The 26,205-nt window shown below is 35.5% G+C and overlaps 1 protein-coding gene across 6 annotated transcripts in view; it reads left to right on the top strand.

The window, feature by feature from the left end:
* The window catches only part of LOC145678384 (AT-rich interactive domain-containing protein 3C-like), a 788,039-nt gene that overhangs the window by 415,044 nt on the left and 346,790 nt on the right, over positions 1 to 26,205 (top strand). The window lies entirely within an intron of this gene.

Raw genomic sequence — 26,205 nt, 5'->3', positions numbered from 1 at the left:
AAACAAATAAATAGAAAGGATAATATATTATTAATCATAGTAATAAATAATGAGGCTTGTTTTGAAAAAGTTATGTTGAAACGGGATTAATGAACAACTTTTATTTTTAATTCCACACATGCTTCTAAATGTACGTTATTACTCTTAGAAAGACAGTAAATACTACAAGCACATGTACAAAATTTAAAGAAGTACTTTTGCAGCTTCCCGAAACATGTTAAAATAATATTAAAAATTTTCAGTTTTACTACGTTCCACTGTTATGCCGGCTAGGCTAATGAAGACGGTGATGATGAGAAGTGAATGAAATGGTGGAGGGAAGAAAGTGGAAGGAAACGAGAGAACCCCGAGAAAACCCACGCACACGGTGATTATCCACCACAAAGTTCACTGTGCTTGAGCGGGGATCGAACCAAGGACCTCACGCACCAGAGATGAACGCTCTACCGAGCCACCAAGTCCCTTCCGAAATATGTTCGTTGCATTAGGTGTAGTTTTCACTTTCTTGGAATACATCAAAACTCAACAATACTTAGAATCACTCCACACTCCAGTTATACAAAATAATCTTAAAACCTAGAATTATGTTGAGTTCACTAAATTTAATTGTATATACACTCGTACACCCCTAAACGCATCACTTCACTCGTATATTACACTGCAAAACAGTGGAAAAGGTAGAAGTTGTTTCTTATTACTCTTTTTAATCAATATTCCTTAATATTAGAAAGAAGGAAAGACATTTTAGAAACTGTCAATTTTTGTGCAATTAAAGAATAACTTTATGAAAGACTTTTTTTCTTTTGTGAAATGTTCTCTCAATTAGTTTCAAAGCGGCTAATATATCGAGCCGAATAACATTGTAAGAAGAAATGAAAGTACGTTGGAATTGCGCTCCAATAGATTAATTTTTGGACCGTTTTCCGTGGCAATCACAACGCAATTCTTGTAGCTTTCTTAACTCCACGGAAAGCCAACCAATACATGCTCACGCAACAGCAAATATTATATGGCATATTTTTTTTCTATGAACCAGTAATACATACAATAATTTTACATTTCCAAATGAAACTAGATATATGTATTTTATAATGGGTCACTTCAAAAAAGTGGGGGGCAACTGCCCCCCTTTGCCCCCCCTAATCGCCGCCCATGCATACTATATATATTGTTAAAAAGTTAAAAACACAATTTGCTAGTAACGAACTCTTCATCTATTCGTTAGTAACCAGTAACACTTATTTTTTTCACTCTGTAGTTACATAAAATTGAAACATATCAAACATCATTGTAAATACAGGGTGTTTCTTTTTAACTCGCGGATATCATTTGTGTCTAGAATTTCTAACTGAAGTCCGATTTTCATGCGGTTTGTGGCAAATGATCAAGGAAGGATGGGAGATTTATGGAATTATGTTTACTGGTTTAAATTCACCCGGGGTAATATCGGCCACACCTCAAGAAAAACAGCAAATATTCGCCAGTGTACCTTACAGTTGGAATGAGGTGTGCTGCGGTGTGGAAATTTGAATTTTCTTCTTTAGATGACAACCTCGCCGAAGTCAATAAGAAACAGGAAACTGGGCCGTTGTATCGCGAATTGGGGAATTGTGCTCTACAGTTCTGTGTTACTGTGTGAGTTCATATAATCAGGACATAGCCAGAATAGTGTACTCTTTGGAGCAACATGAGTTTATCGTTGAAATTTTTTGGAGAACGGAATCTGTTTTTGCTACTCAAAGGGCATTTAGAAATAAATTTGCCTCATCCAGACAGGAACATAATGTAATCGCTTGTGAGTAAATTGGAAGGAACAGGATCGCTTCTGAGTGAGACAGGGAAACATCGGACCCCGCAGGGAGGTGTTGCGGAAAATGTCAGTTATCGACTCGTTAGGTCATCCAAGAAGTCTCTCTGTTGTTTGTCGCAATCTCACTAACTTAATTTATATACTGCAATTTCGCATCAAAAATCCAAAACCTCATTCCAATTGTAAGGTACACTGGCGAATATTTGCTGTTTTTCTTGAGGCGTGGTTGATATTTCCCCGGATGAATAAATCCCTGGACAAATTTCCTCGTCTCGAAAGAGTAGACAGAACGGGAATTCCCGTTCTGCCTAAAGGTAAGATCATTTAAATTATTTTGTACAAAGTGCTGGAGGGCTTTTAGGAAGAACAGGAAGACACCATTAAAAATCTTGCTATTTTGGTTTCTAAAAGATTTTGAATTCTTAAGTGCCAATAGAATGAAACCACTTACTTTCGACAAGATAAATTTTCAAGCAAAGGACGCAACGTAAAATTGAATGGAAATCAACCTTTACACGGCTGTGGTCGTCACAACAAGTTTGATCAATCAATTGCCAATGATTTCATCTCGACGTTACAGCAAGCATGAGAAAGTCGACGCTAATTGGCTCTGGTTGAGGAAGGAAATTCAATGCAATCGTTCGTTGCATCAGCGAATTTTAAAGTTTGTAAAAAAAATTAAAAAATAATAAAAACTAATTAAAAAGGCGATTATAGTATACGACCTCAATGCAGAATTGCAGCCCCCAGATTTTTTGAACAGCCCCCAAAGTTCAAAATTCCGGATAAATCACTGACTGGGTATCCTAGGATGATTCGACACATTTGTTCGTTCGTCTGCCTGTGCCACACATACTATAGGTTATCACTTTCGATTTTTTAAATTTAAATTTTTCAGGTAGAAGCAACAGACACATTAAATTAGCTGTATATACTTTGGCTGATATCCAACGTAAAATTTCAAAATGGCGGCCTTTTTTTTTTTCGTAATAGCAGTGAAAATAAAATTGTTTGCACGTTGTGACAATGATAATCTTGAAATATAGATCACATTTTAACACTTTTACCCTAAAGACATTGAAATATTTCGAAAATACCCAATTAAATCCGAAAAAAAAAAACATTGAGCCCAGGTGGGTTGGACTTTTTTTTTTTTTAAGCCTGTTATCTTTTCAAACCCTGTCTTTAAAACAAGTTAACATACACGTATGTTTTGTACAATCTAAGATAACAATGTTCGGATAAGGCACCTCTACAGGGGGTGGCGAGTGGAATGTAAAAGTAATTGAAAATTACTGATAGTGTCGAATAGGTAGTTCCCGGAGTCACTGAAATAAATAGGGGTGTGCTGTCTAATTTCAGATTCAATCCCCCATCGGATAAGGTGGTTGAGAATGTGTGAAAAATCAAACTTCCAAAATGACCGATTAATCCACAATCCATTCTTTTTGGAATCGCTAAGTTGATTGGTGACAGTTTCAATAACATTGAAGCCGAAACTTACTCAAGAAAGTTCACGTCGGCAATTGCTTCTTGTTATTTATCCTACTCACGTCAGATCTTTATCTTACGAAGGTGCTGCTTTTCGGTGTTAATTCTACTCAGCTGTTATTTTCTGATCAAATTTAGCACTAAAAGTCGCTGTTTATTATACTCCGTTCTTCATCTTCAACTATGGTACATAAACATAATTCTTCCCGTGCGAAACAGGGGACTTCTGGTGGTAAAATATATTTAATTTATTAACCATATTTACTTCTGTAACTCGGGATAAAGATCACTGTATAAATCAATGGAGTTTATGCTGCATAACAACAAAATTCTACTTATATCCATTTGTAGTTTTAATGGTGACATCTCTTTGATCAATGATATATATATAATATCAAAAGTGGCTGGTTTAAGTTCAACCTCACAAAAAGTCTTAGCGACAGCTTTCTACCGATTTGAGCTGTATAGTAAATGGAAAGGTATGAATAGATACTTATTAACAAAGAAGAAAAATCTGAAAATCGAATACAAGTTTGTAAACATCTACTTATTACTTGCAAAGAGTACATCCACTTATTACAGTCTATCTGTTTCAAATATGATTGTATGTACTATCAGCAAACAGACGATTAGACTGTCATAAAAGCAAAGTAGGCGCCAGTACTTTTAGATAATCAATGGGTCCGCTTAACCTGAAGGCATTGAAAAAATGTTTGCAGGATTCAAGATGCTTTGGTGGGAAACTACTTCAGCTTTGAGCTGTTTGTATGTTATTTACGAACATGACTCTGTACCGTAATCCGTCTACCAAGCATTCCCTTTCCTTCAATTCATACAATTGATCAAGAAAGAAAGAAAAAAAAAGTTATCTGGACTCTGAAGCTTTATTACATGCATTACTTTTAATTGATTTCTAAATATCTGTGTTAGTCGCTTCGTTTTGCCTACAGTAGCGTGTATCAAAGACGTTAAGCAGACAATATTCCGTTTAGGTGTATTTGATCCCAAACAAGATGTTTACTTACAAATGACTGTAACTGCGGTAGTTAATTTAATATTTATGCAACTACAGTGGAGTCCCAGTAATCCGAACATCCGGTTAATCCGAACAGGTCCGGGAGGAATTTTTTGTGGCGAGAATACGCCGTTTCAGGAAATTAATAACAAAGGATGAGAACAGCTAACAAACTGCCAACCGCTGCAGAGTGAACTACACAAGAATAATAATACCCCTAAAGGAAAGATTTGTAACTACTGTATGTACTGTACGTGGAAAAATAAAGGCATCAAGTTTTCCAACATTTTCCCAGTACAGTACATATGCTGTAGTCAGAAAACGTGTTTTGAAACACTATCATTATGTACGAGGGCTATCCAGAAAGTAGATTACGTTTTGGAATAAAAAATCAACAAAGTATAGGAAACAAATTTTATTATATACAGATGAAAGCCACACACAAATACTACTTTTCGACATAGTCACCATTCAAATTAAGGCATTTATCGTAGCGATGTACGAGCTTGGAAATTCCTTCGTCGAAAAATTCGGCCGCCTGCGACTTCAACCACTTCGTTACCTCTTCTTGCAGCTGTTCGTCGTCATCAAAACGCTGCATAGCCAGCCACTTCTTCATTGCTGGGAATAGGTGGAAGTCGCTCGGTGCCAGGTCGGGACTGTACGGCGGATGAGGAAACAACTCCCACTGAAAAGATTCAAGAACTTCACGCGTGACATTTGCCGTGTGGGGCCGGGCGTTGTCGTGAATCAACAAGATCTTAGAGCTCAACATTCCTCTGCGCTTGTTTTGAATTGCTCTTCTGAGGTTTTGCAGAGTTTGGCAATACCTTTGAGCGTTTATTGTAGTGCCTCTTTCCAGGAAGTCCACCAAAATCACACCTTTTCTGTCCCAAAAAACAGTCGCCATCATCTTCCTTGCCGACATTGTTTGCATGCATTTCTTGGGTTTTTGGGGAGAACCTGTGTGCCCCCACTGCATTGATTGCAATTTCGTTTCACAGTTCACGTGTTTCACCCATGTTTCGTCACCAGTAACGATGCGATCGAGTAAAGAGTCACCATCCTTATTGTAGGCGTCCAAAAAGTGCAACGCTGCAGCCATTCGCTGAATTTTGTGGTCCTCTGTCAAGATTTTTGGAATCCATCTTGCACAAAACTTGTGGTAACCAAGCTTTTCGCTGATGATTTCGTGCAACAAACTTCGCGAAATTTGTGGAAAACTCAAAGAAAGTTCCGTTATTGTGAACTTTCGATTTTCACGGACTTTAACATCGACTTTTTCGACAAGTTCGGCAGTCACTTTGCTGGGTCTCCCACTTCGATCTTCGTCGTGAACATTGGTTCGGCCATTTTTAAATCTTATGACCCACTGTCGCACTCCACCTTCAGTGATAATGTTGTCCCCATACACTTCACACAGCTGCCGATAGATTTCTATCGGTTTACAGTTTTTTGCTGTCAGAAACCTTATTACTGCACGCACCTCGCAGCTCGCGGGATTTTCAATTAACGCAGACATTTCAAACCGTCACAGTATCTTAACGGAGCACAGCACGAATCTCTCACTAGCACGGCTAGATGCCGACTGAGCTGCGCAACGCTCTGACCCCAAGATGGCCGCGCTAGCCCCGCCCCTAGCGGACACAGACGAAAACGTAATCTACTTTCTGGATAGCCCTCGTATTACAACACAAAGACCCGTTCACCTGCTTTAAACAGCGATTTTACTGTTACTCCGGTTAACCCGAACAATCACGTAATCCGAACAGGATTCGGTCCCAATTAGTTCGGATTAGCGAACTCCACTGTAATTTCATTACATTAATTTGGTTGCACAATTAACAAATACAATATTCTTAAAGCAGTAAAACTTCCGATTAAAGCTTTCATATTGACTATGATTGTAATTTTATTCCTTGTACCTGAGAATCTACAGGTTCGACCCTAACGTTTCACCCTTTGCTTCTCTTCTGCTATCTTCAAGTTTTTTATAACAGGAATAACCACAACCAATCCATTCTCTTTCCACTCAGATATAAGATACCGTGATCCGTGATATACAATGTACTTAAGTGTCAGATTATTAATATTATTATCACGTTAATGGGCCTTGTAAGATTTTAATGTTAATACATCCGTTGGTCTGTCCGTTACTCCAAAATTACTCTATACAATAGTATAACTAAGGATAAGTGTGCCCCCTCACGTTAATGCTCATATTATACAAAATTGCACTTTATTATTATTATTATTATTATTATTATTATTATTATTATTATTATTATTATTATTATTATTATTATTCACAGTTAAATTTTGTTCTTATTGCTACCAAACAAGAAAGTAAACTTTAATTCACTCTCAGCTAAAAATTGCTGAATATTGTTAAATTTTTTCTGTTTATTATTCCATACAGAGTGTTCGCGGTAAATTTAATGGCATTTTAGTCACTAACCTGAAAACATCAACCTGAAATTATCGAGGCTTTGGAGATCATAATTGATGATACATTTGTTTGGTTTGAGAATAACATAATGAAAATGCATATGCATAATTTTGTTCGATGACCTCAATTTTATCCGCCAACACCACAAGCATTGTAGACCTTCTGTGATTACTGATCATAAAGTTCTCACAAGTAGTTTTCACAGGCTTTTTTTGAAACTAACTTAACATCATTTAGGGAGTTTTTTGCATAGACCAAAACTAACTATTGTCGGTGCCAGATCCAATGATGCCATTTCAGTTCAATCAAACGTACAGTATAACTTTCCTGGGCGTCCGTATGGGCTTCGTCACAGTCTATAGAGCTTCTCCTTGCTTCGATCACGATTTTGTCGGACATTGTTGTTGTTCGTTATTCATTTTTCATTACTTCTGATAAATCATTTCAGAAATGACTCAAGTTCGATGTATTTCAGTAGAGAGTAGTTGTTTTGGAGTTAGATCATGTGTCAACGGAAAGTCGAGCTTCTTTTTCTAGCCAGCATTCTCCCAAGTGTCTCAACACTGGTGATGGATGTTTAGGTCAATGGCGATGTCAAGACTGCTTACATGCCGGTGTTACTCGACTTCTTCCAGAATATCATTCATTTTTTCTGTCATTGCTCACCCCCTGCAAACAGCACCTTGTACATAAAATTTCCAGAACGAAACCGAGTGAACCATCTTTTGGCTGTTGCCTTTGGTAACATATCTTGCCCATGAAAGCACTTTTTTTTTTTTTTTTCCATGGACCTGTGCAGCATTTGAGCCTTTGCCGAAATAAAATTGTAAAATATAGCGAAGTTTTAGGAATTTCATTCATCTTAACAGCGCAATATCTTGCGTCTGATTATAAAAATTCCAACACTTTTTATACATCTACTAGCTTCAACTCTCAGCTGGCAAATGACATTAGGTTGACCGCTGCGACTCATATACAGTTAGATTTTGGACACTAACGTCATTTCATATGCAGAAGGCTCAATAATTTTTAGATTATGTGATAGTAGAAGATAGCAGAAAACATCGTAACATCATAAAGTTAATCTTCGAAACTCAAATGGCCCCCTTATCGCCACCCCCTCCCGCATTGAAGGCCCGTTAGGTACGCTACTGATTCTACAAGAGGTTGAGGCCATACAAGTATTCGTGACGTTGCGTTGAAACAAGAAGAGTGGGAGGGAGGTGCGCACCACAGTCTCTGACAAAGGTCTAATACACAGAGTTTGCCAAAAACATTTCCTGCATCTACATCATCATCGTCATAGGTATTCTCTCATTAATGGTAGGTCACTTGGCGTAACTGAGAAACTTCCATGCTCCACGGTCTTCCACTAACATCTTCCTCTTCACGTATGATTTTTCTGTTTTGGTTTCGTCCATTAATTGTAGTATGCTTCGCCCCTCCCTCTTTTTCCAGCCACCATACCGTCTAGCACGTCCCTTGTGATATAGTTCTTTCTTAACCAATGTCCCAACTAGTTTCCTTTCTTATTCTTAAGGTGGGTCAACACCCGGAAGTTAATACATATTTTAGCTCATTCCCTTAATTAGTGCGAAATGAAACGTTACATATTATAAATATTGTAATATAAGATAGTTATGTTTCAGCTACAACACAAGACACTGATTCATTCGGTTGTCTCTCCTGATATCGAAAAAGATAAGAGATAAAGGAAAATATTTGATTCGTTTTTCAATGAGCACACAAGATGACACTTGCTGTTAGATCTTATTAGAAGTGCTCAGTTTTATGAAATGCTCATTTGTGTGGAAAGTATTTTAGAGTAACGATCTTATTACGAAACAGATATATTGTTTGATCGTTTTTCGTGTTATGTTTCACATTTTATTTAGATTTTAATTTGCATGTAAGAAAATAGATTATGAGAAGAAACTTGCGCAGAACGCTATAATGCATTGTTGCCAAATTTGTACGTCTACTATCGTAGTCACAATAAGAAGATTCCTAGATTCTAGCGTTGCAGTTCGAGAAGCGGAACTTAGCTGTGAATTGCGGCAAGGGTCGAAAACTAAATTTCTCCAATAAATATCCAAGCAGGATGCCATTATTACTTCTTTTATTATCTGACATCAGTAAACATTCGACACTACTGGCAACGCCGTACTATTCAAGCAGAGTTTAGCATAGCACCGAGGGCACCTAGTGATCCACCTTAATATCTAAAATTGTGCTTTTCTCCCCCACCATTTATATCACCCTCATTCGTTATCCGCTCGACTCAGCTAATTCTCTCCATTCTTCTCCACACCGACGTGTCGAAATCTTCCAGTCGTTTTTCATCATTTTTACGTAATATCGGTGTCTCGCATTTCATGAGTTCTTCCCAACTCGTTATTCAAGGTCGCACATCGCCATTCCTATCCTTGCTTTTATTTCACGTTCACATCATCACTAATAATACTACTCAAGTATCGAAAACGAGTCACCTGTTCTGTTTTCTCCCCTCCTACTTCTATATTTGACATCGAAAGCTTCATTCCAATCACCATGGCTTTTTTTTAACATTTATTTTCATCTTATATTCTTCATAGCCCTTCCTCAAGTTTTCTAACATCTCATTGTTTTTACCCCTACAATCTCATTGTTCTGGCCGCAACAAGCGCCATATCATCCTGAACGTGTACAACTCCTACCTCCTACTCTAAGTATTCTACCTCCTACTGAAATGCTGTCTTCATTTTGTAGGCTCTTTCCACTATTGTTATATATATATATATATATATATATTGTTGGCGAGAGATAGCATCCATGTGGAAGTCCGCTTCCAATTGCACTCCCCTCTTCATTTCTTCCCCTATTCTAACACTTGTTGGTTCATATATAACTTCCTTATGAGTCTTCGATCTTTCCATTCCAGCGCAACCTTGTTACGAACTTCCAACAACAAACACGTCTTTTCTTTTTCTATAAACCTTTTCCGAGCACTCTTAATACTACAGTTGCTTCTCTTGTTCCCTTACCTCTCCTGATCCCGATCTGTTCCTCCTCAAGTTTTTCATGTGTTCTCCCATACAACCTTCTGTATTGAATTCGAAGCAAATTTTTTTGCTGTATGAGATTTGGGACTACTAGATTTATAATCATCACATCTCTTTGGGTTCGATTTCTTAGCCTTCGGTATTATGAGTCGTCAGGAAGTCTTCTTCTGTTTCATATATTTCATTGCATAGCCGGAACAACTTTCTTGCCCTTGTCTCTCATATTCTTAATGAATTCGAATGGTATGTTATCTATCCTGGTTGCCTTTCTATTTCTAATCTCGAATATAGCCTTTTCAACTCTGTATCATCCTCACATGCTTCATTTTCTGCTTCAACATCTAGGTCACATGGTATATCCATACTGTCATATATGTCCTCAACATATTCTTTCCGTCTTCCTAAGACTTCACGTCTCTCGCTAATTACCTTCCCATTTTTTCATAAATTTTGTTCTCTAACTTCTACTGTGGAAAGAAGCAGTACAAAGACCGTATGAAAGAAACGTAGTTAGGAAAAACATAAATTCTTTCTTGTTTTCAATTTCGTGACTTAATATGCACTTGTTTCACCGCATTTAGTTTTCATTTTTGTTTTCCGCCATAAATTGTTCTACCTTAACAGTTCTATTCATATCCTGTTACGAATGAATGAGAAACACATAGTTAACAAATCTCTTAAGAAAGTGGTACACGTAAAAAAATCACATCATCAATCACATCACATTATTATATTAAGTAATCGAATCACATTATTATATTTTCAAAAATACATGACATTCAAGAACTATTTCACGAAAAGGAATGTAGGCCTTATTGCAAGCGATTATTTAGTCTTTTTCTTTTCCATTGTCTTTTGATACGTGTGGCTGGTGAACTAACATTATGTGCTAATCCCTAATTCTAATAATAGTTTTCAGTCACACAGATTTCACAATTACACAAACAACTACATCCGGTAACTGGTGTGATCAATTCAGATAGTGTTTTTACAACTTTTGATCTCGGTTGAAATGATGTCAGATCATCAAATTGCAAAAAAACATTCATGGACGTTACATCGTAAAATTAATTTGATGCGAGCACAAGACCACTTTTAGACAGAAATGACCCACGAAGCTTTACCTATATCATTTTCTTGTTTCTTGAGCATAATTTTCATTGAAAACTATACACACCCAGCTCATAATTATCACAGAAACTAGTAGCAGTATGACATATACACATGTGAAGGAGTTTTCGTGCCTGCAACCGCTGGCACACAGGTCTCTATGCCTGTGCTGTTTGGCCTTCAGTGGCTGGCACACACGCTCCGGTTTACCTGTACAGGTAAACTTCCCCGGTATACCGGAACGTGTGTGCCCGGTCTCAGGTCTACACACCTGCGCAGGTAATAAGAATTGAATTTCGATTCTTCTCCGGCCGCCTGCACAGATCGCTACGCTTGTGTTGTTTGGCCTAAAGCGGCTGGCACACACGCTCCGGTTTACCTGTACGGTAAACCTCCACGATATAGCGGAACGTGTGTGCCCCGCCTTGAATTTCGATTCTTCTCCGGTCGCCTGCACAGGTCGCTACACCTGTGCTGTTTGACGTGCAGCGGCTGGCGCACACGCTCCGGTTTACCTGTACAGGTAAACCTCATCGGTATGCCGGAACGTGTGTTCCCGGCCTTATGTAGCAATACGGTGGAAGGTACTCATAATCCAGTGACCTATTAGTATTTTATATAATACATGCTTGTTGAAAATAGCTGTGCACGAAGATTGAAACATCAATAATCCTACCTGTTAAACAGAAAACGATGAAAGTCTAATAACTCAATTTGTTAGTAGCATACTACAGGGTGTCCGGAAGTGGGCATACCCCCCCCCTTTAGTTTCAGCAGTATAGTGTTAGTTATGGTAGATTGTCTGTACACAGTTATAACTTGAAGTCTGAAGAGTCATAAACATCGGTATGATCACCATTCATGTCGTAACACAGCTGAATTCTGTGCCAAGTTCTCGCAGATGTTTGCAGAGATACTCCGGAGTCACAAGGGTGAAGGTGTATTCCACAGCTGCTCGTAATTCCTGTGTTGTGTGATATCGAGTGTTTCTTACTTGTTGCTTTATGAAACCTCAGAGAGCATTGTCTGGTATGGTCAGATCGGGACTTCTTGGAGGCCATGCAAAGGGAGCTGGTGAAAATGCACAACCTCTTCCAATCAAACGGCCAGGAAACGTCTGATTCAGGTAAATGCGCACGTGAGTAACTGTTACTAAGCAGAAAACAAATGAAATCAATAGCAATGTTGCCAGAAAATGCCAAGCAATGTTACCAAACAAATGTGGGTAAAACCTAAAACCGTCAGAAAATACCAATTAGGGGTACGCCCACTTCCGGACCACGCTGCAGAATTTTGTTAGTTGGAGGTTCAAGCTACCAAGTTGATATCATTTCAGGTGTTGGTAAATGTTTACTTTTTAAAATACCATGCTCAAAAAGGAGGATCACCTCTTACGTATGCCACTTCAATTTATAGATATCATAGTATACACACAAATACTAACTAACTAACTCTATGGCCTATAAAACCCGGAGGTTCAATGCCGCGTTCACAAAAGCTCTCCATTGACTTCTATTCTTAGCCAATTGGATCCAGATTCTACTTTGTATTCCTATCTCTGCGAGATCCATCTTAATATTGTCCTCCCATCTGCGCCTAGGTCTTCCTAATGGTCGTTTTCCGATGGTTCTTCTAGTCAAGACTTTGAAAGCGTTTCTATCTACTTTCTTCCATTCTAGCTAAATGACCTGCCCACCTAAGCCTCCTAGACTTGACGATCCTAACAATGTTGGGTAAACCGTATAAACTATGTAGTTCCCCGTTATGAAGTTTCCGCCATTCCCCGTTCCCGTTCCTCTTGGGTCCGAATATTCGTCTAAGGATCTTGTTCTCAAATACTTTCAGTCTATATTCTTCCCTCAGAGTAAGCGACCATGTTTCGCAACCATGCAGAACAACAGGCATAATTATCGTTTTATATATTTTAAGCTTCAAATTCCTCGACAAAATTCGCGACAAGAGATTTTAAACCGAATAGTAACACAAATTCCCTGCTGTTAGTCGACATTTAATTTCTTCGTGAATATGATTTTTGTCCGTTAATATTGATCCTATATATTTGAAAGTATCCACTTTATCAAAAGTATTTTTTAATATTTTAACGCATCCACAATTTGCCGTATTACGGTCCCAACGCACTTTCATGTATTTAGTTTTCTCTGCATTTACTTCTAAACTCATGTATGCACACAAGTGGATAACCTAAATACGCACATTTATGATCATTGGTAGCTCATTTGCCGAAAATTGAAAATCTGAAAGCGCTAATCAGCTTCATTTCTTTGTTTTGACAGCAACAATCCATTTTACTATTGTCCGTCTATTGTAACCTCTCTATTTTATTTATTGGGTATTAAATCGCAAAGAATTGATGAATTGTTTAACACATTAATTAATCAAAACAGATAGCCAAAACAAAAGTTTAAAATCACATCCAGTGAAGCATTATACTGTATTTACAAAAATATTTCATTGAAACGTTTTACTAATCATGTAATTTTCGTCTGATTAAAATCATCTTTCTCCTTCATATTCTGAGAGAATCTTCTATTCTTTTTTAAGCTTTAATGCAGGCACAAATGATTGAGGATGTATCCACGAGTTAAATTGTGTTATCCAAATTACCTATATCTGTATAAAATAGTACTTGTTTTGTTGTTTTAATGAAAGTTACGACTTGATTAGAAGGGAACGTTAATATTATACTTTCGCAAATATATTATGGACCACTTGGTTGTTGACTTTTCTTTTATCTACTTTTTTGACTAGATGTTAAAAGTGGTATCTAATTTCTTTACGATTTCTAATGTCCAGTAGTCGGACAAATGAATACACTGGGGTGGTAATAAAAATATTTCTATGTATGATAATACATCAATAAAAATAATAATCGAGAGGAGTAAAAATGCAGTCGGCACTCAGTGCATTTACATTTATGAGTTAAAATCTGGCTTTTGAATGTCTAAAGAAAGAAATTATATATCTTGAGGTAGAATACGATATAGTGACTTCAAAAAAGAATGAGACTATTTAATATGCTTAGAAAAAAAAGTGTGCAAGAAAAGTTAATTACTTTAATGACATTTTATTTTTAAAAAATCTTCATTTTAGATAATATCAAGCTGTATAGATAAATGAAAATTTCTGGTGTCTATTACTCACTGCTCGTTATCAACAGGAAGAATCTAAACCTTAGCCGACTTCAACAAAAGGTAGGGAAAAAAAAATATTCTGAGGAAAGTTTGCGTGTTAACTTTCTTGAGTTATTGAGTGTAGCGTTTTGCTCTTGTGACGTAATCTAAAACTGCATCTAACGAGTTAGTTATGTATTTTTGCGAAATCGTAAGGTAAGTCTTTGTCATCACGAATTGTAGAAATGAGATCACACATGACTGTGCATGCACAGTAGGGGAATTTTATCAACGGACGGGGGAAAATAAAATAAATAGAACGAACCTCCCAATATTGTTTCGGAAATGCCACTTTATTATGTTCTCTCCGGAAGAAAGGGGGGGAAAAGTAATACTATATGCGGGTATTCTGCAAGTGCTTATTTTGCTTGCTGTGCTACAGCATAGTGTTAGGCCTATACTATAATTACATGATGTGAAAGTAGCCAAAGAGAGCTACGAAAAATACAAGAAAAAATTATTGTTGAATGTAGGCATATTTAAGGGAAGCTTCTCCTTTAAGCTTATGCTATACCTCTCCTCCTCTCCAACAAAACTATGTTTGAAAAAAAAAAAAAAAAAAAAAAAAACTTCAAGCTTTACTTTTAGAGTTAGTTGCTGGTAGGATTACAAAATTTCACTGCAATATTTCAACTATTAAATTACTATATTTCCTATAACTATCTCAGACACAGATTATATATTCAGATTCTACATTCTTTCAACCTAGGATCAAAACGAATAGCATTTTTGAAGTATGAACTTGAAACTTACAAGGATACTAAGTTCATGAGAAAGTATAAATGTAAGTGAATAGTTTATTTTTATAGTGAACTATATATTTTTATAGTTCATTTTCACTGTAACTTGTGAGAATTAATCTTCACCCCTTTGAAAACACACACTTAATATGCATGGACAATGTAGTGTGTCAATAGTTGTTTCTACAGTATAATGTGATTGTGATCCAGGGGTTACCGGCTCATTGTACTATATAGATCTTGTAAAATTTTGTTAATATAAAATTAAGATTACTAATCTTAGTCTTGCTATTTATTTCAATTCGATTAAGCAGTCTCTTTCCTGTGTTTTTATTGATCATTTTTAAAATTTATTTTTCTATATTTACTAACTCATATGAGTTCGGTTCACGTTTATGTCATGTTTTGACCTCATGAACATAATTAAGGACAGTGGCCCAAAAGTAGGCATACAGACCTAAATATTTAAAACACAGGACTGTAGCTACTTTTGGGCCACCCTATATAAGACAGTGAATTCTGATTGTGTTAAAAAGCATTTCAACCGAGTGCGTGCATTGAAATATATATATAAAAGCAGAACGGGGAAAGGTAATGGTGTTGCAATGAGTTGCAATCGGATCGCAATGTATAGGTAGTTGATGTTCATATATATATATATATATATATATATATATATATATATATATATATATATATATATATATATATATATATATATATATATATATATACAGGGTTTTCATAAAGTATGGACGGATTTAATTCACTTATAATTTACATAAAAATGCTCATATTGAAATCAAATAAAGTGCAAACGGTAGCGGAAGGATTAAATTTTTACCTGCAATCTGTACCAGCTCAGTTCATTCACCGCCACACCTCCAACTGGACCGTCTAGGAATCGACTTCTGTGGGCTGTTGATGATGCTTTCCCTTACCCTGCTCACTGTTGCAGGCGATGTTGGCGGCCTCCCACTTCGAGGACGGTCCAGGACGCTTCCTGTCTCCAAGAACTTAGCATGCCACTTTCGGATTGCACTCTCAGTCGGTGCCGGCTTTTTGAACTCTTTGGTGAACTTTCGACACACCAGAATTGGTGATTTTAGCTCTGCGTACCACAGAACACATTGCGCTTTCTCTTTCACCGACGCCATCTTTGATACGGTAAAAAAATATAGTCTTCTCAGAGGAGTTTTTCATTTATTTATTTCTTTAAAAGACACACACACCAATACAGCTTACAACTTACTTTTAACAGTCAACAATGAAAACAACAATGGATGGAATTTGGTAAGAAACTGACTCTTGCCCTCCCTCTCTCAATGTGTTCAGAGTTGCCGCTTATCTAACAGTGTTGCCAACTAAAAATTTAATCCTTCCGCTACCGTTTGCACTTTATTTGATTTCATTATGAGCATTTTTTATGAAAATTATAAGCAAATTAAATCCGTCCAGACTTTATGAAAATCCTGTATATATATATATATATGGCGTTGCATTGCATTGTATGGGAATATTAAACTCTCTTTTCCAATTTATTCAAAACTTGTAAAATGTCAGTTACCGTCATCTCCCGAAAACCTCATACATAATTGACTTGTGCATTATGTTAATCACAGCGCAAATCAATAAATGGCGTAAAGACTTTCGTGTTCTATTAAGTTTAATTATGGTTTACATTTTGAATCTAACAGAAACATAAAAATCAACAAGCTGAAAGGGTGTGTGAAAGAGGAATGATGTGATGAATGTGATGTTGTGGTGTGACAAGGTATGCAGATGTCCATGGTAGATGCGTGGGGTTTTCTTCGCTGTTCGATGCTTCTCCCTCGTGATTGGAATCTCCATGGAGACTTAAGGGCGTTGCCGTATTTGTTCAGACTGAAACAAATGCTAGTGCGATTAAATTGCTGATCGAATAATTGATGCAGGGCCATCCTCAAGAGTCAGTTGATGGCTGTTGAAGCTTGGAGGAGTCGATTAAGGTGTTAGAGAGGGAAATTATTGAGGTGGAACTCGTGTATTCTTCCAAGAGCTTCTCAAGGAAAGTTGTTATGCTGATAGAATTATGAGAGGGAAATTCAATCCTCGAATGATGTTGCGGTTAATTGCTGTTAAAATTTGTTATTGAGAGAAAAGTTTGTTTCAGCAATTTTTCTGAGCATATTACAATATACAGTTCTCATATACTGTAGCAGTTAAGTAAATTGTGGCCTTGAAATTAGATTCACTTTCCAAAGAATTCGAAAAGCTTCCTTTTTATATTTTAATCTGTCTGTCTAGCAGCACAACGCATAAAGGTCTGTGGACGAAATGTATGCTTTATTATTTCGGTTATTTTTTTGGCATCATGATTACCCTCATTATCGGTCGCTATTTTTTTCAAAAAACTAGTTGTATTCTGCTTCTTTATTGGAATATCCCTTATCCTACCTCATGATGCTGTGCCAACACTGAAAATTTTGCTTTCTCTGGGAATCTAACCAGAGTCCACTAGCATTAAACGGGGAAGAAGATCCATCTGAAATAAGAAGGAAATTTGTGGAATTTCCGTGGGAAATAAATTAATTTTAAGCTTATTCATGACCTCAGATTCGCTTCACCGGAAGGGAATCTCGAAATGTTTTAGTGCCTCCTAATATAATATGGACGGTTATACAGTTATGTAAATGAAGAAGTAGTACACTATATATATTTGTGTGAGTGGGTGTAAGGCGTTCAGATTTTTCGCTAACCAAGCTTGATCTAAGTAAGTTCTATATTGTCTCCAGATATATTCGTACCGGCGGGTTACAGTACCCCGTTTTCAACTTCTGAAAAAAAAAAGTATAGTTGGGAGAACCAGAATATAGTCAATATAGGGACAACTATACGTATAATTGCGAAAACCATAAAATATATTTGTTTTTTGTATAGTTGCATGAACCATATTTATTGTTATAGGTAGGTGTTTACAAAAGCGCACGATACACAAGCCTGTCAACTCCAAACTGACAACCAACGCTACAGAATTGTGTGTAAGGGTTTCCTAGGAAGGTAGCATGGGGGAGGTGATTGTTTTCTGAACAGTGTTGCCAATCTGAAAATTTACAAATTACTGCCGGCTTGTGAGACCGGTGTTTCGGGTTAAGGGTTAAGACAAATCATTGTTGACCAAAAATACACATTTAAAAAACCACCACACTAAAAATACAGATTGTAGAAAAACATGAGCAACAAGCACTCAATTTTTACAGCTGCTTGCAATAAATGCCAGCAATATCACGAGCTCAGTGACATGGATGTTGATTAGGTTAGGTTATGTTCTTTCGTGTTTTGTTCACTGAGTGTTCATTCATATTTAGCAATGTTGTAATTTAAATGTGTATTTTTGGTCAATTTAAATGTGTAATTACACTTTTATGCATCGCATGATTGTGACGCACTAGCCTTCTGTCGACATTTCATATATTGAAGACTTATTTCACACCAGTCCCCTCAGTTTTACCCATAAGCCAGCAGACGACTCGTATTGAAGATGTATCATCATTAGCAAACTTGGCTAGAGTAAGATATTCCAGCAGTTGATGGGGATGCTGTCCAATTACTTGTTTGGAGATACCGAAAAAAAAAAAAAAAAAAAAAAAACTTTCCAGAGGCTGCTGTATTGCAAATATTAATAAAACTGTCATGTAGTTAGTCCAACTGTTCATGTTCGAGATTGTTTTACTCAGACATGTCTATTAATTGTAGAGATCAGATTTTAGGAATTAAAAGATAACAGGATGAAAGTGACATGTTGGCATTATCTTAGTATTGAATTACCCTCGAATTATACGTTACTTTTATGAATCTTTCGAAGTCCTTTCCGTCTTTTTCTTTTTAGTTTTTCAGTGTAGTATGCACAGTCCGCAGCAAAAAACCTGCAACATAAGCATGTAAGTTTATTATGAAACTACACCTAACAGCTCAGGGAATCAACATAACGTCTAAGTGGCACGAATCACGCCAAGAGAAACCTCGGCGTCCTCCCCTGCACACTTATGTTGGAGCAAAAGACTTCGTCGTTTCACAATAAACTTACATATTCATGTTGCAGTTTTTTTTTCAGCGGACTGTACCTTTCCTGTTCCAAAAGAAGCAGAGTTTATTATATGAACGTATAATAGTAAAATATGAACGCTCTTCTTAAAATGTTGTTTCAACGACTTGTTTAATCTGAAGCAGCAGTAGGTCTGATCCAACCCAAATATATCGTTTATGTCTCAACAGTGCACTGTGCCACTTTTTTAACGATTATTTCTATCGTTTATATATATATATATATATATATATATATATATATATATATATATATATATATATATATATATATATAAACTGAATTTTGCTTAAATAACGTTTTCTCTACGAATTATTTTGCTAAATAAGTTTACAGGAATTTCCGTATAATGTCCATTATTCTCAAATGTACCACATTTTACGCATATCAATTGTAATTATGGCATGTTAACATATTTTCTTTAATTTTTTACTTAATATAAATATATCTATATTATATGTATAATCAGAAAAATACGCTTGAAAACACGTAGGTACAAGGTTAAGCGATACAAGCCTACTTTATCATTTGTATACAAAGATGAATTATGTATCAAACAAAGGAATTTTTATTTACAAAATATTTTGTTATAATTAATTAATAGTTTTTCTATTTAACTCAATAAGGGAAATAGAATTCTGACTGTAATTTTAAACATTTTATGATACACTAAATGTTATTTATGTTACTAGTTTATCGGGCCTACCCTACATGTGAGATTACGCTTAGCCACTGATCATATACCTGCTTTACCGGCTTAGTGCCTCCACCTAAGTACGTTTTTAGACGAGTAAGCAGTAGCATAACTTACGACAGAATACAGACAAGGTTTACTCAGCTAATAATGTTTTAGGGAAGAGAGTGATAGCTACGGATGATGTGACACTATACATAGGATGACTTATGTAGGATCAGGTCCAGTGCTGCTCTTAAATTAATTCGAACATATCACCGAGCCGGAACACGCAAGTGTAATGGCATCTAAGTTGTGGTAAATTGTTCTTTTATTTGTAGAGCATCAATTGTCTTGAGTTTGCTGTTACTGATTCTGAATACAATGGTTCAATACTTGATGATAATCGATAAAATAAATTGATAAAAAGAAAAAGAACAAAATGCTTGCTGTTAATTTTGTTGCTTCTTTGTTCATAAATTGCAAAATGTGATGGTAATTACTTTTGACATTTCTGTAACAGTTTCCAACAGCTCAATTCCGGTTCTTGTTATGGCTAAACACTGCTTCAAAAGTTTTTCTTTCTTCTATATGGCCTCTTTTTTTCTGTATTTCTTTTTCGTTAAACTGTTTCACTTTGTTGCTCCTTCTGCGTGAAGAAACGGTAGGAAAAGCAAAGGAAGCAAAAAATATAGGTGGAAAAACATGTGTTTCCTCTCAATTTACTCAGATATGCGGTGGATAATATGGAAATGAGCCAACTTTGACTAAAACCTCAAGAAAGTTTTTGTGTTCTTTCTTTCTTTTTCTTTTTTCTTTTTTTTTTTTTTTTTGTCTTTTCGTTGATTTTTCAAAAGATGTTTTAAACGACATAGTGTGTTATCAGGTACTTTAAATTGACATCATCGTGCCTGTTTTATTACGGAACTTTTCTCTATATATTTCTAAGTTGCTATTAATGCAATTAGATTCTCTCGTCAGTTTTGTTTTTAACTTTTATTTATTGTATAGGTTTCTGATAGAGCAGTTAAGAAATTCTCGATTTTTGACTGTTGGTTTCAGTAGTATGCCGCCTAAACTACAAAGCTTGTGCTACTTCGTTAGTTTTTTAATTGTAGCTCCAGTTATTCTAATCATCATCAGGTTTCTTCTATCGTTGGCGCAAATTAAGAACTATCTTCACCCAACTTTTACGTCTTGAAGTGATGTTCAGGCGAGAAAAGAACTTATATATAATATCGAAAACTTTACATAGTAGAAATCACATTAAGACTGAATTTGAAACGAGAGGTCTAGTATAAACCTGAATATTTTTTTATGTTTTTATTAAATAGCTTTACATTTCTCATTCTATAGAAGTAAGAATCTGAGCTATGTAATGAATGGGACGTGGACTTACAGCTTAACGTGGAATCCGAACCATATTAGCTCTCGCTGGGAATCAAACCCGGATCTCCGACTCCAAAGTCGCGTACGCTCCACGAGGGAACTCGGCCATATTGTATACAGAAGTGTGTACATTAAATATAAATAAAATACAAAATATGAAAACAAGAAACTTGCTAGTAGACTTACAATAGCCTCATATGAATAACAGTGTCTAGTGTCTAAAAGAAGTTATAAACCTAAGCGTAGTGTCTAAGATTAGGAGTCAAGTTCTTTTCTGGACAAAATTCAAAATACTATTAGACCTCGTAAAGATTGTTTCGTTAATAATAATAATAATAATAATAATAATAATAATAATAAAGCTAGTCAGCTCCAACTTTTTCTGTTTCACGTCTGTGCACCAAGGCTAAAAGAGACGCTGATGGTGATGATGAACAAAATGCAATAAAGAAAGTGGAAGGAAATGGGAGAAGTCAGAGAAAACTGCAGAAGCGATTCTTGTCCATAGATGAATTAACCTGAATAGTTATAAATCATCTTTGACTAAGTGACACCTTATTAAAAGCATTAACATTTTCTATTCCATGCTTTTTAAAGAATGTGACCTTGAAAATGTCGGTTAATTTTCTACGTTTTTCTCTAAATTAGTGGTAGGCACAAAAACAGGTGTTTCGGTTTTTTAATAAAAACCGAAACCGGTTCTTGAAAATTAAAAGAAACATTTTCACTGAAACCGATTACGGATTTTCTCCAAAACCGGTTCCAGTTTTTCCAAAATTGGTTCTATTTCTGACCAGAATAGTGTTTCATTGTTCTCCGGAAACCGATTCCGTTTCCACAGAAATTGTTCTGTGTGTTTGCCAAAAGTTTTCACCGATACTGGTTTCGGTGAAAAACCGAACCGGTTTTTGGAGAAAACCGAAACGGATTTCAGTGAATCTATCTAGGTTATATGTTCGTGGTCAAGAAAAGTTTGTGGCTAATTCCTTTCGATAATGAGATCTCGAAAACTATAAGTGCTAGAAACGTGCCATTTTCGCTGGTCGATTCCAAACTTTGTGTAGATTCGCTAGTTCTCATTCAATTTTTTTTAAAGTATTTACTTTTCTATTCCACATTTTAGACGGCGTTTTGACTCTATTAGTTTAATATTGCCACTAGGACGTCAAAGTTTATACCCTTGTGAAAGGCAACCAGTAGAGGAGCTATGTATAGCGGGTTGACGGACAATTCAGGCGCTTTGATTTAATCTGAATGACAAAACCTATAGCAAGCTAGCAACTTCGAAGGCTTGTGGATCCACAATGAAGCGTACTCTGATATGAAATAATAAGATAAAATATTTGCATATGTATAATCTATCATTTTTTTAAGTTTGCTTCCAAACTCACCCCAACATTCTATATATTAAAATACTACATTTATACGTTTGTCTATAGCAATTCACTCCCTTTGAAAGTCTTCCTGTCCTTTACTTCTGTCCGTAAAGGGACTTGCACAGAAGGAGATTCACGCTCAGATTAGAACTGTACGCTGTGTAAATAGCGCTGGTTCAGCTAGTATTTATTTACTTATTTATTTCATAAGGACAACGCAACAGGCTTAATGCCTAATTACAGTGTAGTGTACATACCTATCAAGGTTTTCAAATCAACTAGTATTCATTTCATAGCATTTTATAGATTCTGTATGTCACATTTTCTAAATATTTGTATAATACACACATTTCGAGTCAGATTTAATTTATGAAATAGAGACACGGAGATCCCAGTCATTTGATGCTTTGCAAATAAAATGTATGAAACGTAGTATATATGTGTCAGTAATGTAAACTCATAACATTTGTTGTTGTGAAGATGGGATTTGTTGAGTATTGTAATGAAGATTTTTCGTAATCATTTTTACTTTCAAGACCACAGAGTATTCATTCATAATTTGCAATAGAAGGAGAGTAAGCGGCATTGCATTGCTGATTCTCTTTATGTATATTCAACACTTGCAATATTCTTTTTAATTATAGTATTTGCTGCGCACGAAAATCATAACCATCTTTAATAAAGTGTAACATTAGTTTTTAATGCAAAATTACTTTTGACAAAGGTAGTAACAATACTTCTGGTTTGATCAACGAAATTTCATCTTTCACGCAGACAGATAAATAGATTGGTAGATTATAAGTGTTTAATTGGACGTCAGCGGCGGAAAATGAATGAGGAAGTGTTGTGAATAGTAGAGGAGAAAGAATAATCTTGATGTAGTCTAATCACAAATAGGAAGAGAAATTCGTTGGGACATAAGCTAAGAAGAAACTGTATTGTGAGATACATGATAAAAGATACGATGGAAGAGAAATTAGGGAGCGAGCGAAAGAGATTACAGTTGGCGTACGATATATTCAAACGGAAAATTGCTAGGGTATATATCAAGGCGACCGATTAGCTGAGGGAGAGCCGTGAAGTATGGAAACTTTCAGTTTTTTAAGTTTCCGGCGAGTAATCTATAATGTCAGAATACGTTTGATGACTATGATCCACCGTGCAAATATGTTTTGATTTTACGTTAATAAACTACCACAGTTACTTTCTATACCTCTAGTTGAAATGTTCCAACAACACAGAACAGTCTCCTCAATAGATTGTATAATCGTTTTAAACTACTTATTATCATGATAAAGTAAATTGACTAAGGCGTAGTTTATGTGTATTCTATTGAAATCGGACAGTACCATGAACTAATCTCTTCTTTCTTTGCTTATGTGTGAGAGATTCTTAATTAAATTTTTCTCACAGAAAAAAAAAAGAGTAATTTGAACATGAAAACGATGTAGCTATAATTTCCTTTGCTCTTTTTTTCTCCTATGTAGAAGACCAAAAGATATAATGAAGATCACGTTAAGGAATGATTATAACTATTAATTAAGAATGATTAATTGTTTGATTTATAGTTTTATATTAAATTGAAGGCCACAATTATATTCAACCATTGAAATTTATGACGTGTTTTTTCTTTTGCTACACTAGTACGCCTAATAATGAAGTCCAATACCAGTATTCAAATTTGAGCAATATAAAAATGTATTTATAGAGAAAAATTTGAGCGGGCAGTTTAAGCGACCACATTTCAATTTTAGTGAACGACCATTCTTTAAATTCCTTTCCAAAAACATAAAACAAGACAAAACAACGAAACGGCTAGGAAATAAATAATATAATGACACACACACACACACACACACACACACACACACACACACACACATATATATATATATATATATATATATATATATATATATATATATATATATATATATATATATATAATATGTGCTGTATTAATATGGTAACAGGATACCAGAACAAGTCTAGCAACAAAACTATGTACTAAGGGGGAAGAAATTAACAAGACAAATTAAGAGTTATGCTGTATAGTGCGCTTCAGTACATTTCATTTTTATATGCTTGGAACATGGGGATTTTAGCACAATAATACTGCGAAAAAATACACCTTGACACAAGGCATTATGATGAACTATAAACCATTCTTCTCGAATGCAAATTCCTTATTCACCTCTGCTTCTCTCTCACTCGTTTTCTTTTCATGCCGTTCCTCTTTTGTTTCTTCTTCTTCTAACCTTACTAAATTCTATCTACGCCCACCCATTAATTGTACCGGACTGATTGGAAATGCATGGAACTAAGACTATCGTATGTCCGATCGAGGCGGTCCAATATGAAGGATAAGTCATAAATCGCTTTATCCGAGCGTGGATCTGATCAGGGCGGTCTAACACATCGACACCTTTTTTTGTCTTTTTTATTCCTTCTTTCGTGTGTGTGTGTGTGTGTGTGTGTATGTGTGAGTAATCAAGCACGTACGTATTTCCTACAAGCAGGTTAGTTCTCCATTGTATATAGACCTTGAATAAATAAGAAAATTTAATGGACTTCAGAAGCTTTCCATAAGATATAAAGTGTAGTTAGTATTTGTAATGTCCTAAAAACCCTGTTGACCCGTTTTTGTATTTAGCAGCCGATAAATTTATATGCTGTGCTATCAACAAGTATAGAGATACTTGTTTTTATTAATTATAGAAAAAATTGTAGTCTAGTCTAACGTCTTTCCAGTGTTTTTTTCTTTTCTTTCTTTCAAAATTAATTTGAGTTGTTCACATTTTATCTTACGCACATAATAATAATAATAATAATAATAATAATAATAATAATAATAATAATAATAATAATAATAATAATAATAATAATAATAATAATAATAATAATAATATAGTTTCTCTCAAAATATTTCACTTCAAATTTGTGTTTCATATTGAATGCAACACAGCTTTAAATGTTCAAAGGCTCTATCTGAATACCACTCATTCTTGTATAAAATAAAAGACAAATTCTGACCAAAGCCTATACTATTTAATAAATAATAGCGTTACAGTTTTGGCTAAGTATCTTTGCAGGATATAATATGTTTGATGAAGGCAAAGATACTTTGCTGAAACTGTAACGATATTATTTATTAACGAGTATATGCTTTGGTCAGAATTTGTCTTTTATTTTATACAGAAGACCCTATAATTTATTTACAGCATTGAACACAAATGTTCATATATTATGATGGTAAGGTCGAAGTGCTCTTTCTGAACCTCAAACTGATTCTGTAATTATCCTATATGATTTTCTGTCATTATGTTTTTTACTTAGTAACTAATTTCCAATACAGTCTAATGAGTCCATTTTATACAGTAAACAATACCTGCAAAAGGAACTGTTGATCGCATTTAGTACGGAAATTACAAGCTTGAATTTCCATGCCTTTTAATGGCCAAATGGCTAACACACGTGCTTTGTGTGCGTGTTCTACTCCTAGGTTTGATTGCTGGTAAGAGTATTTTTTTCGATTAGTAGTTTCGAAAGTTGAGTAGCAGTTCGGATCTCTTAAACAGTCGTTCCCGTCAACAGTCGTTTTATCCTCGATGCTGAAAAGGGACGGTAAAGTCTAACTAAATCGATCATTAAGATAAACTTCAACCGACCATATATGATTAAGGCTCCGTGATGAAATAAGTTTTGAAGTAGAAACATCAAAACGTTCTAAGAATGGAAAATGAAAATCGTATTTCGGTAAGAAGATTGGCGAGATCTTGATATTTATTACAGGTAGTGTTGTCCACAGAAAAGACAAGATGAGAAATAAGTTTTTC

The sequence above is a fragment of the Thermobia domestica genome, chromosome 2 (assembly GCF_964235325.1).
Source record: "Thermobia domestica chromosome 2, izTheDome1.hap1.1, whole genome shotgun sequence".
NCBI lineage: Eukaryota > Metazoa > Arthropoda > Insecta > Zygentoma > Lepismatidae > Thermobia > Thermobia domestica.
This window is presented reverse-complemented; position numbering and strand designations above follow the sequence as displayed.